The 16,116-nt window shown below is 35.6% G+C and overlaps 1 protein-coding gene across 1 annotated transcript in view; it reads left to right on the top strand.

Annotated features, from left to right (window-relative positions):
* The window catches only part of TENM1 (teneurin transmembrane protein 1), a 700,775-nt gene that overhangs the window by 110,710 nt on the left and 573,949 nt on the right, over window positions 1-16,116 (top strand). The window contains exon 3 of the mRNA XM_074360055.1: window positions 298-327. The gene's annotated coding sequence lies outside the window, so the exon portion shown is untranslated. The remainder of the gene's footprint in view (window positions 1-297; window positions 328-16,116) is intronic.

The raw sequence follows: 16,116 nt of genomic DNA, 5'->3' as shown, positions 1-16,116 counted from the left end.
TACTGTGATTTATTTTGAAACTGATGAGTACTCATTTTCTTACCCACATACCTACAATGACTCAGTGTTGACAATCAACAGATACAGAAATGAAAAATATTGCGGGCAACTCCCCTCTTGAATTTTAATCACCATTATAAAAGTCAAGAAAAAGTGCCTATAAAGGATTAGAATTGTGAAAGCCCATTTTTCCTCAAATGGCCTTTCTGATGTATAAATTTAAAAACTATACTATCATTTTTGATAATATAAACATAAAAGATCAAGGAAATTGAAATTGCATTTTTATTTTTTCAGGTACACTTTATGATTGGCTATAACAGCAAAGTAAGTATGTGATATTTTTAAGTTGATTATCCATTAAGTTTTAGAATGCTTTTAATCTCTTCTTCATCAATGTATCCCATTTTCCCAAAGAGGATAGATAGTACAGTTCACAAACTGAAAAAATGGGATTATTTTCATCATTATTGCTTTTCCTAATATTTTCATAAGTTACCAGTTTTCTTTCTGTTAAGATTTCCCTCTGTCCACAAAGATTATTGAGTGCTTAGAGAATTGACAATATACAGCATACTCAATTTTCCTGCCTTCTGCTTTATACCTCAATGTGATGCACAGGGTGTGATCTGAAATATTTGATACACTTATAGATTAGCAACTCATGAATTGAGGATTGTTTGCTCTGAGTAACTCTTTTTTTTTATTGTTCAGGTTAGATTTTAGAATGTTATTCCAGACTATATATATAGTCTTTGAAGCTCCTTTCCAGAGATAATCTCTCATTGTGATCTTAAGGCAAGGATCCTAAAACCTCCCCCTTTATCATAAAAAGACTTTACCTAACATTATGAGCATAACATTCATAATGGTCAAAACAAAATGAGGTATAAAACCAACGTGGCATGGAGATTTCACTAGAACTGGAAGACTTACCAGTGTTGCCTTGCAATTTCTTCCTTAGACTTCAAACATTTTTCGTTCATTATTGCCCCTCAGACTTTGAATACTGCAGCCCCAGACCTTTCTTCATGACAGTCCCTGTGTGGGCAACTCATTTACCAAGAATTACAATTTCTTAAAAACAAAGAAGCTACTAAATTGATAACACAAAGCAACTCTTTATGTCTTGGTGTCCAACAGGTACTCTTAGAAATTACTGACATATAATAGTAGATGGCAATTCCTGCATTGCTGCCACTGATAGATAAATCTATGCCGTATTATTCCGGCTTTTGTCTCTTAAAACACCATCAGATTGATTTTAGAGCAGCAAGGATATAAAATAAATACACAAGATGCCATTCTCATAAAGGAGAGAAAACCCAGCTTTCTTTGTGCCTGAGCACTCTAGTGTCGAAATGGAATGACATTTCTGAGCAACTTCTTGTTTCAGCACACAAAAAAATGTATACCTGTTTCATAGTTGACTTGAAAAAAAATGCAGAGCCAGTTTGTTGTAGAAGAAAACTCATAGGACCAAGGGAAAGAAAAATTAGTGTTTTAGTCCTACCTCTGTCGCTAACAAGCTGTACGACCTTTAACAAGTCATTTAAGTTCTCTGCAGCTTAGTTTTCACCTCTGTAAAATTTTATGGTCAAATTAGATGACCTTCAAGATCCTTTTTGGTTTTAATATCTTATAATATAATATGATGAATGCATATAATAACATGTTTATCATATTTGTAATTATGTACTTATTTGTATGACCTGAAAGCAATATATGACCTCATAGCTGGCAACTTTCTGAAGATGAAAAGAGACAATGTGGCTGCTGAGGCAGGCATAATAACAATACTAATACTTATGTATTATGAATTCACTAAACAAATATATTTTGAACACCTACATGTTACATCAGTGGTAGGTGTAGAAGTGAAAAAGAAATATTCCCTTTCCCTTCACATATAATAGTGAAGGACATGGTTCTGTAGTAGAAAAGTCTTATTAACTAGATACTTAGGGAAAGGGATCTTAATTGAGGCTTTTAAAAAAGTAGTACAGCTATCTTTTATTTTGGTCTTTGTGGTTAAAACATTTTATAAAACTGTAGTCCATTTATCACCTTAATAAGTACAGTTTAGTGAACATAGAGTTTTACTTTAGTATTTGGAATATTTTTTCAAGCTCATGATTCTGAAATCTGTCCTTATTGTACAGGAAAAATAAGAGATTGTGATAATGTATATTGGACCAGACCATTTCTTGGGAGATGAGTTTGTTTTTCTTAAAGTAAATTTAAGATATCTGCTTGCTTAGTCACCATCTTTCTTTTTCTCATAAAAATTGAGTGTAGAACATGAAATAAAATGTTTCATTAATTGGGCTTCAGTTAATTAAGGTTTTACTGTACATAAAATCCTAATTAGGAACATGGGAATCTGGTTGGTTTTGAGGGAAGTAGAATGGTCAGCTTTCAGTGCTGATTTGGTTAGGAACATGGGCTGACTAGATGATGGTATCCAGAAGAGATCAACCAGAAAGGTAAAGGTAAAGCACCCTGAGTTAACTGTTTTTCACTCAGCTTTGTTGAGGTATTATTGACATATGAGATTGTGTAAGCTTGAGATGTATTATGCAAATGGATAAAAGAAGGTAAAATACTTGAGGTGAAGAAAAAAGAGCAGGAGATACATCTATCTTCTATTTGAAGAGCTCTCTTGTGGAAGAGTGAGTAGAATCTCACTTGGAAAGGATCTGAAAAGTTGTCTAGTCCAGTACGTCCCTTTATATATAACCATATAATATTTGAATCCCTTCTACAGCATTCCATGGAATGACTGAGATCATATGAAGAACTTCTGACACAGACCATTCCACCCATGACAGCTCTTGTTAGCACTTCATCATACTGATCTCAAACACAGAACACATCTAATTCCCTTTCATACCACAGCCTCTCAGATATTTGAAAAACAGTTAAGCATGTCCTGTTTTTGGATCAAATTTTTTCCCCCCAGAATCTTAACAAGTAGACTTGTTCTCTAGAAGGTGGAGCTAACACCAAGAACACTCCACTGCTTAAAAACTGCTGTTGGCTCTCTGTTGCTCACCAGATATTGTACCAAGTTCCTTGCATGGCATTTAAGGATTTGCCTACCTTTGGCCTTAATTCCCCTTATTTCTCCCATGCTGGTTTTATTCCAACCTCCCTTTACCTTTCTCTGTTTTATTGAGAAGTTATTTATTTTGTCTTCATGCATGCCCGCTCTTCTAGAATAGCCTTCTTTTCCTTCTGAGACCAGTGAACTTTCAAGTAATTGTTCAAGGTCCAGGTTAGATGTCCTCTCTTGTCAAATCTTGTACGCTTCTCTTCATTCCCATCTCCTTCCATCATAAAACTAATCTCTAATATGTTCTTATTCTTATAGCCAAACCTCTTTTAAATCACTTATAACATTTTATCACATTTAGGTTTTAGGTATTTGCTCAGCTATAATGTGAACTCTTGAGGTTAAATACCATGTCTTGTTCATATTTCTTTCCTCTAGATTTAACATATTTGAAAAAATTAATGTATAAATGATATATAAAGTAGTATTTCATTTCATTGTTCATAAGCTTCATTCAGCAATTTCATGGGATGTTACCTAATTTTACCTTTCCAAAATGTGATTCATCCAATCCAGAACTTCTTTTGTTAGACTTCCATCATATGCTTTTCTTCTCAGCCTTTGTCTTTCCAGGTTGAAGAAGCTTAGTACCTTTTGTTTGTTCCCCACTCCATTAATTAAGTTTTTCTGGATCTTTTCCACATCTGTCATGGACCAGAACACTTAGCAGGAGTGATTGGGGTTGGGATGGGGAGAGAGGTACCATTGCAACTAATAGCACCATTCATCCTAGGTGAAAATCCAAAACATTGTTATACCACTGTCACCACTTCTTTTCATTCTTGCTTGCTTCTCCCAGGACAGTTTCTAATTCTCACTGAATCATATAGCAGTTGTGATTATTTCCAAGCCAGTGGCTTATTACTAGCTTGTCTTTCTTTGCTCAATAGTGCAAATCCGGAGAGTGCTTTACTTGAAGTTATGTGCATTGTTGTGTATGGTACTAAAATGGTAGTTCTTACTCTTCCTTTGAACATACATCTTCCAAAGTATTGCAGGTCAGTTCTGAATCAACTTTTCACTGGAATTTATAGAAAATCACAAGATATTTCAAAGCCAACTTTTATTCTCTCAAAAAAAAAAGAGGAAGGATAAAGAGGAAAAGTAACAGTTGAATGGGAGCCTGAAATCAGTTTATTTAGGTAAAAGTTTGAAAACAAAAATAACCTCCTTCTGAAACAAACAAACAACAAAACAAAACAAAAACAATAAACAACCACCTAGAGAAGCCATTTCAAACTTTAGCTGCATTAAGAAAGCTGTGATCTGCCACATAGATCAGACATGACAGAAGCTTGCCTGCCTCACCAATAGTCTTTGAATAATGATTCCTTTTGATCACTGAACTTGAGTTACTGAAAGCCCAGATAAGTGATACAATAGATCAGCTAGAACCCAAGAAGTGATGAGCATAGATGAATGCTTTTCCAAATAGAGGGGAGCAATAGGAAAACCTTTCATTAGATAAACTATATATTTTCCCCTCCTTGTCAACAAATAGCATTTCAAATTCTTTACCCTAGAGGCTCTGGCAAAATGTTCCTTACCTGGAAGACTCTAACGTAATAAACTGAAGTTATTTGAACACCAATGTTATTTTGGGAATAAATGGTCTAAAAAGTTTAGGAAGTTACTCATGTCACTGGATTTTTATGAGATTGGATTTTTCCCCAGACCCTTTGAGTAGGATTCTAAGGAAAATTAACCCTTTCTTTGAGGATATGGAGGCAAGAACAAGCTGTTAATATTTGGTGTGCATCTCTGCAAACCAATATACTGTTATGGTGAGAAATGAACATTGATTCTCTGAGTTGCCATTTCTATTTCTGAGAAAAATTACACTTGAAAGTCACTGAAAATGAAGCATTTATGCCCTTAAATCCTACATCTATAAATACTATATGTTTGGGCCTTTTACCTTTTCCTTATGAGAGATATTTCTGCCTTAAAATAAATGACATATTTAGGTTCAAATATGTAAGTTGAATCAATAACTAGAAGGAGCTGTTCTAATTTGAAGAAACCCTGGTTGGGGAAATTCATAGCAGGGGATCCTGAGCTCAGTCCTCTTCTGTGGTCTTTTAGGGCTTCTGACCTTCTCTCCGAAGCATTGAATTTTGGCTGTAAGTTCTTTTTTTTGCTTGTCATGGCACTTGCTATGCTGAGAGGCAGCTCTTTAAAACAGGATAGCGTGAATTTCTACCAAATTGAACTAATGTTGTAAAAAATGGGCTTAAGTTTAAACCAACCAACCAAATGCCAAACAAGAGACTCTTTAAAGCAATTAGAACTGGAAATAAAACTATATTTGCCTGAATCACTGAACTTAAAGTTCTTAGCACTCTCTGAGCTTGAATATATAGCATAGCAATATTTCATTCGGTTTAATTCACTAAGTCACATGATGGCTTATTTTCATGCTTTGTTATTGCCTTTGAAAAAATCAAAATATTCTTTAAAAATTAACATAATAGTGATGTAATTATATTTTCAATCTGAAAATGGCCTTTGAGACTAATCTGACTGCCTCCTTTCTCAGATGACAAAATTGAGAACCAGAGAAAATGGACTAATGCAGGTCTTGTATAACTTTGGTATTCTCCCAGTCAGTGGTCTTTCCGACACAGCAAGATGTTCCCTATGCAGTCAAGTCTTTGGGGACTGTTAACTTGAAGAGAACAATAATGAAGGACGTTAAAAATTGCCACTAACTTTCTGCTTCTCTTCATTAGCTTAAGTAGCTAGGCTCAGAATCGGGCTTATTGGAGAGAGGGACTCTGGGTTAGAAGCCAGTAGTTGATGGAACTGGGGAAGGTAGTCCTAGACCATCAGAGTTTCAGAAAAACGCTGACCCAGATAGAAATTTATCCATGGGATACCCTTAATCCTGTAGCAATCCTGTGTTCCTTAGTTCCCAGCTTCTCATCAGTTTGCCCTCCTTTATAAAGCCTAGACTTAGGCTTGGAAAAATCCTTATATGTATGTAAGTCATCTATTCCTGTTGTTTGAATCCTTTCCACAACTTTCTTGACAAGTCGCCATTAAACACATATCTTCATGCTGTTCAGCTATCCTAGATGCTCTCTTCTGAACATGCTCTATTTGTTCCATGGCCTTTTAAGACGAAGAACCTATGGTTGAATATAACACTCCTGGTATAGTTTGGGCAGCCCACATTGGATCAAGAATATCATCTTTTTCTTCCCAGAGTCTGCATTTCCATTCACAGAGCCTATGCTCACATCAGCCATATCATCCTGCCAACTCGTGCTTACAGTCAACTGAACTCTCTTAGTCTCTATACACACAGTATTTTAAAGCCAGTTTCTCCCACGGTGTACTTATGTAGCACAGATTTTTTTAATGCAAAGCAGGATTTTATATATCTGTCTATGAATTTATAGCATGATGTATTTGGCTCATAGTTTCATCCTGGCATGAATTTGGGGCATTATGATTGTATCATTCAACATGTTAGCTATTATGACTAGTTCTGTGTGTCTAAAAACTACTTTCTCACCTATGGCATGGATTACAAAAATGTTAAATAGGATGAAGGAAAGGAGATCACTAGAGACAAATTAAGCAAATTAAACCTTAGTATGGTTGTTCATTCACTTATGTGTTAACTTAATTGGCTCCATCATTTGTTTCATATATTGTTTAAACTCATCCAGTAGTATATCATGAAAGACTTTGCAAAATGCTTTGCTGAGTATGAAACACATCTACCCATTTCCCTCTTCTGTCAGTTAGTCAGCATGCTCAAAAGGAAAGTGAAGTCAGTCTGTCAAGACATATTCAAGGGTTTGCCTATGCTGACTACTGGTACTGGATGCTTCCTAGACTCAGAGCTAAGTCAGTACTCTCAGAAATCTTTCATGAGGGCCAGAAACATGAGTGCTATTAACACTACTTCCTCAGGAATCCTGGGCTTTAATTTATTCTTATGAATGGTTCTGTATTCTTTCTATTCCACAAATAAATCTCTTTGACAGAAAAGACTGATGCAAAATAGAGGTTATCTACTTATGGATTCCAAGATTTGTTTGACAACTATCATCATTACACCGCTGACTCTTGCAGTGTTCATATTCATTCATTTTTATTCATGCCCTAGATATACCTTAAAAGGCCTCCATCCCTGCATCTTTGGCCTACACATCTTTCACAAGTTGTGTTAGGTTTAGTTAGTCAGACCCTATTCTTGATTAGATGGTATTATTTTCATCTTTTAGCATCACCTTTAAAAAAATCTGACTTTGTGAAAAAGTTCCCAATTGTAGCCATATCTTTATTTTAAGGAAATTTCCCCTTTGTCTTCTGTCAATATTACTAAAATAATGAGGATAAAGGTTATGAAGATGACAGTGACAACAAAAGTATTATAGGAGCTAACAGTTATTAAGCATTTACTATGTGCCAAGAGCTATTTTGTCTTAGTCTGTTCAGACTGCTATAACAAAGTAACATAGATTTGGGTAGGTTATAAAGAACAGAAATGTATTTCTCACAGCTCTGGAGGCTGGGAAGTCCAACGTCAAGTTGCCAGCAGATTCAGATTCTGGTGAGGGCCTGCCCTTGCTGTGTCCTCACATGGTGGAAGGGACAAGAGAGCTCTCTGGGGTCTCTTTGGTAAGAGCACTAATCCTATTCATAAGGGTTCCACCCAAATGACCTAATCTCTTCCCAAAGGCCCTGTCTTCTAACATTGTCACATTGGGGTTAGGATTTCAACATCTGAGTTTTGTGAGGACACAAACATTCAGTCCATAACATATTCAAAGTGCTTTTCCCGTGTTAACTCTTAATTTTTACAACAACCCTTTGAGGTACATTTTATTATTGTCTCCATTTCACATAGGAGCATATGAAGGCCATGGTTAGTAAGTCTCAGAGCTGGAAGCCCTACATTCTGATTTCATAGCCTGGCATCTAAACCTTTACTCTACGGACCAGGCACTGAAAGGTTGAGTTGTCAGGGGAATCATGATGCAGTCTCAGAACATCTTACAGGCAAACTTGTGGGGTGTACAGAATTAGTTTTTGGCATGCCTCATCTCTTCTACACGTTTAATACCCTACTGCTTCTTGTTGCCGACCTCTTGGTTTTCTCTATTTGTAAGCTATCCTTAGCTTTTCAGCTAAACTATAAAGTTCTAGAGAGTATGGTTTATATTTCCCACATACTATAGCCAAGCACAATGTTAAATATGGGTTGTATGTGTAAATCCTTGTGGAATTACAGAAGTGGCAAACTCCTGAATTCATTGCTTAAAAAAAGATAGTGGGTTGCATTCTAGAGGAGAAATGTGTGCATATGCATGTTCAGGAGCTCACATGCATTCTCAAATGAGCTGTGAGTGGTGAGGGGAAACACGCTACCTGGCAGAGAGCAGTGCTCAGTGAAGGTCTGCTAAATGAATCAATGAATGAGCCAGAGAGGCAGAGAGCGTTTCCTTGGATTAAGATCAATATCAATTGCCCCCCTGCCTTATTTCTGCAAAATATATACTCTTTTGAACCATTAACTAATTAATGCACTGTGCTAGTCTTTTATTCAGATGTAAGTCATAGTAATTATGCCAGCAGTTTACTATTTCATTACAAGTTCAATTAGAAACACAAGTGTGTATCTGTATGGAATGTATGTGTATATATATAATCTCCAAAGAGAGATAAGGATATTATGTGTTTTTTGTTTGGGTAAACAGATCAACTCCTAATGTCTTTCAGCTAGGTGAATGCAGTTTATTATGTTAGTATCTGGGTAAATCTTGAGGTGCAAATTGACTCAGACCTATTCAAATTTAATATCAGACTTTAGACAAATCCTTTCATAACAAAAAATAAATGGAGAACATATGATGGCTTAGGTCTTTTATATATAATTATATGATTCCCAGAGGGGAGTTATAATTGAATTATAAGCTTCCTCATGAGTATTCTAGCCGGTGTTTAGAGAACCGTGAAGCAGAGCTGAGCAATTTTTTTTTCACCAGCTAGAATGTGAACAAGACACCCTATAATTCAATTATAACTAGCCTCCAGGAACCATAAAATCATATTATAAAGTAGTTTGGGGGAACTGGGAAACTGAATGTTTTTCAATACATTGTATATGTTTTAAATGATAATTTGATAATTTTACTTTACCTCTCACCTTTCCAAATCACACAGGTACAAGGACACATTTTGTGACCTTATTCTCATGTACTTTTTGGAATTTTTGGAATAAGTTATCATCCTGAGAAGTCCTTAGCTTACACTTCTTTGTAGGATTATCTGTACATACATACACACCACTTAAACTCTTTGGTCCTCTATTTTCCTAACTATAAAATGATAAGATTCGATTTAGATGATATTTAAAGTACTTTCCAACACTAACATTCACTGAGTCTATTATTAATCAGGGTTTTTCGGAGCAACAGACCAATGGGATTGATCAATTGATCTATCTATTTTATATACCTCTCTTGCTCTCTACACACACACACACACACACACCCTGTATATATCTTTATCTCTCTCTCTGAGGGAGAGAGATTTTAAGGAATTGGCTAACATGGTTGTAGGGGCTGGCAAATCCCCAAATCTGCAGGGTAGACTGGCAGGCTGGAGACCCAGGGAAGACTTAATGTTAAGTCTGAAGTCTGGAAGCAAAATTCCTTCTTTCTCAGGGCACCTCCTTATTTTCTCTTAGGCCTTCAGCTGATTGGATGGGACTTTTCATTATGGAAGATAATCTGCTTTACTCAAAGTCTACTGATTTAGATGTTGATCATATTCAAAAAGATACTTTCACAGCAACATCTAGACTGGTATTTGACCAGTAAGTGAATACCATTCCCTAGCCAAGTTCACACATAAAATTAGCCATCCTAAGTCTGTACAGCAAGAGAATTTTGTACTATTCAGGATCTGCTTCTCCAGATTGTGGATTATCTTTTAGGAATATGCATGTAAATTAGGAAGGTGAAACTTTAGCTCTGAAGCTTTGGTATAATTTAACATTGTCATGAGTATTATATATGAAAGTAGCTATTTTTATTTGTAACAAACTCATCCTAGGAAATATGCCTTCAGAAAAGGAAACTGACGTGTTTAAATCTATTTCCTATTGAAGACTTGCTCAAATTTTCCATTTTATAAATAGCTGATGGTACAATAACTCTCCACAGAAAACCCACCCTGTCTGCTCTTCCACCATCTTATCATCATATGGAGGTTTCCTCTGAGTAACTAATAGTTGTGGTGACTATATAAATTTTTAATATTTGAACTAGTTTTTATTAAAAAGTAATACACGTGTACATTAATGCTCATAGCAGCACCATTCATAATAGCCAAAAAGTGGAAACAACTCAGATGTCTATCAGCTAGTCAATGAATAAACAAAATGTGGTCTGTCCATACAATGGTGAATATTATTTGGCCATAAAAGATTATGAAGTTCTGATTCATACTGTGCTAATGATGAACATTGAAAACATGCTAAGTGAAATAAGACATTCACAAATGGCCACATGCTGTATGATCCCATTTATATGAAGCATCATAAATAGGTAAATCATACAGCAGAATGTAGATTTGTGGTTTTCAAGGGCTGAGGAGGAGAGTGGGAAATGGGGAATGACTGCCAATGGGTACAGGGTTTCTTTCTGAGGGGATGAAAATATTTTAAAATCAATTATGGTAATGGTTGTACAACTCTATGAATATACTAAAAACCATTGAATTGTACCTATTAAATAGATGAATCGTATGGTATGTGAAATATATCTCAATAAAGCTGTTGAAAAGTAATACACACATAGGAAAAGTTTCAAACAACATTGAAGAGTATATAGGAAAAGTGAAGTCTCCCTCTCACTCCCACCCCAGTCTGCACTTACTTCTCGACCCGTTTCCTACTAGTAAACCACTGTTAATGTCTTGTTTTGTCCTTTGATTCTTCAATCAATGGTAAAACACTGTTTTGTCCCTTGATTTTTTTCCCTCAGTGATGTTTTAAAACTTTCTGTATCAGCACATATACAGCTTTAACATTCTTTTGAAAAGCTGTCTAGTACTCCTTTATGTGGATACATCAGAATCTATTTAAACTTTTCCCTCCTGAGGAATTCTTAGATTTTACCAGTGCTTGCAAAAATGCGGCATAGACATTCTTTCATATCTATTCACAAGACAGTACAAAAATATATCTGTAGGATAAATTCTTAGACACAGAATTGTCTAGTCAAAGAGAATGTGCATTTTAGATTTTGATGGGAATTGATTGCCTCATTGCCCTATACAATAATTAGACCAATTTAGACTCCCATTGACAGGGTTGAAAGTGCTTATTTCTCCTAATTAACTCTGGATATATCAGACTTGTTAATCTTTGTCAATATAACTGGTAAGAAATTTTTTTTTCATTGCAGTTTTTAGTTGTGAACAAAGTTGAACATATCGTATATTTTGTCATATGTATTTCCTCATGTGAATTTTCTGTGTGCTTTGTTCACATGTCTATTGGGAGATTGGTTTTTTAATTATTGATTTATAAGAGCTGTCAAACATTAAGGAAATTACCCCATTGTCTGTCATAAATGTTGCCTAGATTTCCCACTTTTTCATTTGTCTTTATCTGCTGTTTATGGTACTTTTTGGATGGATACTTTTTTAACATGTTCACTTTGTTGCATTCAAATAGATTGGAAAGTACAATGGAAAGTATAGTCCAAACTAAAATCACAGCTTTATGTGACTTTTTTTTAAATGAAGCCATGAAGTCCCCTCTGGAGGAAACCCTCAAATTATCAGTTCTGTCAGTATTCCACTTCTCACACCCTTGTCCTTATAGATATTAAATATTCCTTAATTCTCATTCTGAAATTTGCTTTTAAAAAGGATATGTTTTGGTTGTTTATTTTTAATTGGGCACAGATTGATCAATAAAAACATGATAACATTGAACAGATTTCAGATCTTTTTTCCTTTGCCAGGGCATTCTCACTTCACTCCATATAACAGCTGCCACAGTGCTTACATTATTTGCTAATTTAACTCTATTACTCCTTTCTCATATACCACATAAGATTCTTTACAACACACAATTTTGTAATGGAGGCAAAAAGAAACATAAAGTGGTTTAAAGTAGAAAATGCAATTAAAAACACAGAAGACCTGACAATAGGGTATTAGCTGTTTGGATTACTTTCCTTTTCTCTTCCCTCCCTCCCTCCATCTCCCCTTCCTCTCCCTCATGTCTATTTTAGTTTTCTCATTGTTTCCTTTTTTTACTTCCTTCTTTCCTTTCTCCCTCCCCCTCTCTTATGAAAGCAGTACACACTCACAGTAAAATAAATAACCTGTGTATGTATGTAGACAGATAGAGAGATCATTACAAACAGGATATAAAGTATGTATATCCTACTCTACCCCCGCCCCAACTCTCCATTCACATGCCCCTTCAGAAGGTACAAGTTTTCTTTATATATTTTTCTTGAAATTTTCTATGGGAATACAAATGGGTATGTGGGTGTGTGAGTGCAGTATATTATCTTGCAAATATATTTGCATACAAATTAGTGTGAGTCCCTTCAGAATGATCATCTCAGGCTATAAACTAATTCAAGTGCTATCACTGCTAAAACTTTTCTTAGGGTTTCTTTCTGACTGTTGCTTTTAGACCTTGGGAGTTATCATGAAATATTCTCACTGGTGGAATTTGTTCTCTTTGAAGATGGATTTGATTTTGGGGAGCAAGCGAATGCTATTTGGAGTCAAGTCTGCTGAATATACGTGTTCAAAATATGTAGTATAACCTTTGACCAAAAACTCTATAGAGTAATAAAGCTGATTTTTAAGCAGCTTATAAACACTAAAGATAATTATTAATGAGGAACTCTAAAAATGTTTTGAGTCATTGCAACATTGTTTGTATGTTTATGGCATCACAAGGTGAAAGAATCAATGAAGGAGCCACACCTCATTTGGATGTATGAATTCTGCTGTGCTGGTTTTTGGATGTCAGAGTTCTACTTATAAAATTTGCCTTAGTTCCCCTCCGTAAGAGCCTAAGAAGCCTGATTCTGGGTCAGCAGTGTGGTACATCCGGCAACAGACTCTGCTTCTGACAGTAGCCCTGAGGGGTATAATGACAATCGCAGAGGTGAGGAAGAGCCCCCTGGATTGTTTTGGCAGTCTTTAATAACCCATTGTACAATAGGTCTTTCTTTTTTTAAAGCAGTCTATTTTTTAAAAAGTGCCTGATTATAGTCTGTTTTGGAACAGATGTGTTGTTTTAGTTTGGCTTAAATTCATTTCTTATCTCTTCAGAGAATCAAGATGTACATCTTTCAACACTATCATCATTCACATTGAGACACTTAAAAAAAAACTTTTCAAAAGCTGTCACTTAATGAAATCATTATTGTGTCCCAATGTGCAAGAGTTTCTTGCTTAAGGACAGCTTCTATTTTCATTGGCTTTGTTGGCCAGTATAGAAGCTTAAGAATTAAATTAATGAAGGGCACAATAATAATCTATGGTGATTCTTGCCTAGTTTAGGTAAGAATTGTGGCACAAGTAATGGCTTTTTTTTTCAATCTGTAATATGTGCAAATGCTACATGCAACAGAACTAGGAAAAATAATGCACTGTGATTATAAAGAGGATTTGTGGTACTATGTGTGAGGCATGAAAGAAAGTAATTATAAAAGCTGTTCATAAGAAATGAGTCTTGGTTTCTAAATATGATAGGGTAGATAGGAGGAGGCCCATGACTGAGGGCCTTACTAAGAGCCCTGACTTTCAAAATGAGGAAGAGTCCTCTACATTAACTGCACGTTTCCTTCAACATTTTTTTTTTCAGATGAAATGTGAATGGGCAACCCTATGTTAATTAACTATTTTAAATATATAACTGTTTGGATCCACAATGAAGCTCTTACCAGGCCACCTCAGTTCTTGTTAAATAAGGACTTTCACGTTCCTATTCACTGGTCCGTTCCTTTTTGGAACGTGGCCGGTCACTGCAACTGAATGGGCAAAGTATGGGTAGAATTGTCTTCACATGGTTTTATTCAAATTATTTAACAAAATGTCATTCCTTCATTCAAAAAGCATATGTTGAATATCTACTATGTGCTCATCACTGTGGTAGATACTGGGAACATGGAAATGAAGATGATGGCATCTGCCCTTGAAGAACTCATAGTCTGAGGACAGAGGCTGGAATGAGGGAAGGATCTGATAATCAGAACAATGAATTATAAAAGGTGTTGGGAAAAAGTCTCTTTATGGCATTGGTTGACTATACTAAAGGCTTTCTCAATCTCTTCTTCCATTAAATAAATAAAAGGCAAACCTGAATTCAAATCCCAGCCCTGCCACTTACTAGCTGCCAGACCTGGTGCAAGTTCTCCAAATTGCTTGAGCCTCTGTTTTCTCTTTGTAAAATTGAGATAATAACAATTACTTCATAGGATTTGGGTGAGCTTTATAATTTATGCATGTAGTGTGACTAGACTTTTGTGAACAGTCAATAAAAGGCAGCTAGGATCATGATTATTAATATATAACTTGCTTATATGGATTGCAGTCGTGTGGCTGAATTTTTTTTTTCTTTTTGGAAACAAGATTTTTACAATTTAGAGAGTGACAAACATTAGAAAAGGAAATGACTGTATTTTCCCAAAGCTTTACACGTGCTTGTAGATCACACCAAACGTGCTTTTGCGGCTATGCATTTTTTATCTGTCCAGCATGGCATGCATATTATGCTTGCCTTAAACACAATAGTTTCATTTGCCACTTAACTCCTGTCTCACACACTTTTCCTTCATATTTCCCTTGCAAGGGTCATGCCAAGAAAAACTGCACAGAAAAATGTTACCCTTCCCTCCTCCTCATGTCTCCTTTCTGTTCTCTGATATCTTCCCTGTCAAGTTGAAGCCTCAAAATTGGACTCACTTTAGGACATGAAAAGCCAGCATTGAATAAAGAAACAAAATACTTCAACCTGACTTATGGCCAAAACTTATGTGTGCTGTTTTCCTCTCTCTTTCCTTTATGTTCCTGGTATCAAGCTTTCTCTACTTAATGTTGAAACATTCAGTCGTTGGGAAAAAGTCAGTCAAATTATTTGGCAGTTTATAGACAGTTTTTTTTTAAACTGACTGCACTTCTGGAGCTTTTTGACATTATGATATGTTGGTACAGAAGTAAATATATCTTTCAGATGAGAGATAATATTTGCGTTGGAGTAGGAGTGTCAACTTAATCACATTTTTTTTTTGTTAACTATTAAGCCTAAATTCATTTTTAGTTTATTGCTAGTTAAAAGCCCAATAAGTAAATTTCCTTCCTTAGTAAATTCAATAAAGGATAGCACACTGTGTATGTGTATATTAAGAAATAGGTGTGTATCATGTGCCAGGTCTTGTGGTACATACTTAGGAGGCAGGTGAGATGTTACCTCCTTACCTCATCCTAAATAAGTGCCACAGTGTTAACAGAGGTTTACTCTAGAAATTTGGTGCGGGCTGTGATGGAGCTATGAACAGATAAAATAGGGCAATTAACTATCATCCATTCATTTAAACAATATTTCTTGAGCCCCTACTATATACTAGTAACTATGCAAAGCATTAGGCATTTAGCAATTAAATAGACAGACGCAGTCTCTGCTTTATGGAATTAATAATTGAGACAGATAGGAAATAGTCATAAAATTAAAATTGTGATAAGTATGTTGAAGGATAATTACCAGGTGCTATAAAAATATATCAGGGGCCTTAAACTCAGTCTGGTGGACAAGGAAGGCTTCCCTAAGTAAATGACATTTAAGTTGAAAGGGGAAGGAAAGGCAGGAATGACCAATGCAAAGAAAGTGGGACAACAGTTTGTGGCGATAGGACAGTAGTTCTCATCTGGGGGTGATTCCCCCCACCTCAGGGGACATTTGGATATTCCTGGAGACATATTTTGGTTGTCACAACTTAGGAGGA

This window comes from Camelus bactrianus, chromosome X (assembly GCF_048773025.1).
Source record: "Camelus bactrianus isolate YW-2024 breed Bactrian camel chromosome X, ASM4877302v1, whole genome shotgun sequence".
Classification (NCBI taxonomy): domain Eukaryota; kingdom Metazoa; phylum Chordata; class Mammalia; order Artiodactyla; family Camelidae; genus Camelus; species Camelus bactrianus.
The sequence above is the reverse complement of the archived record's forward strand: the minus strand, read 5'-3'. Positions and strand labels throughout refer to the sequence as shown.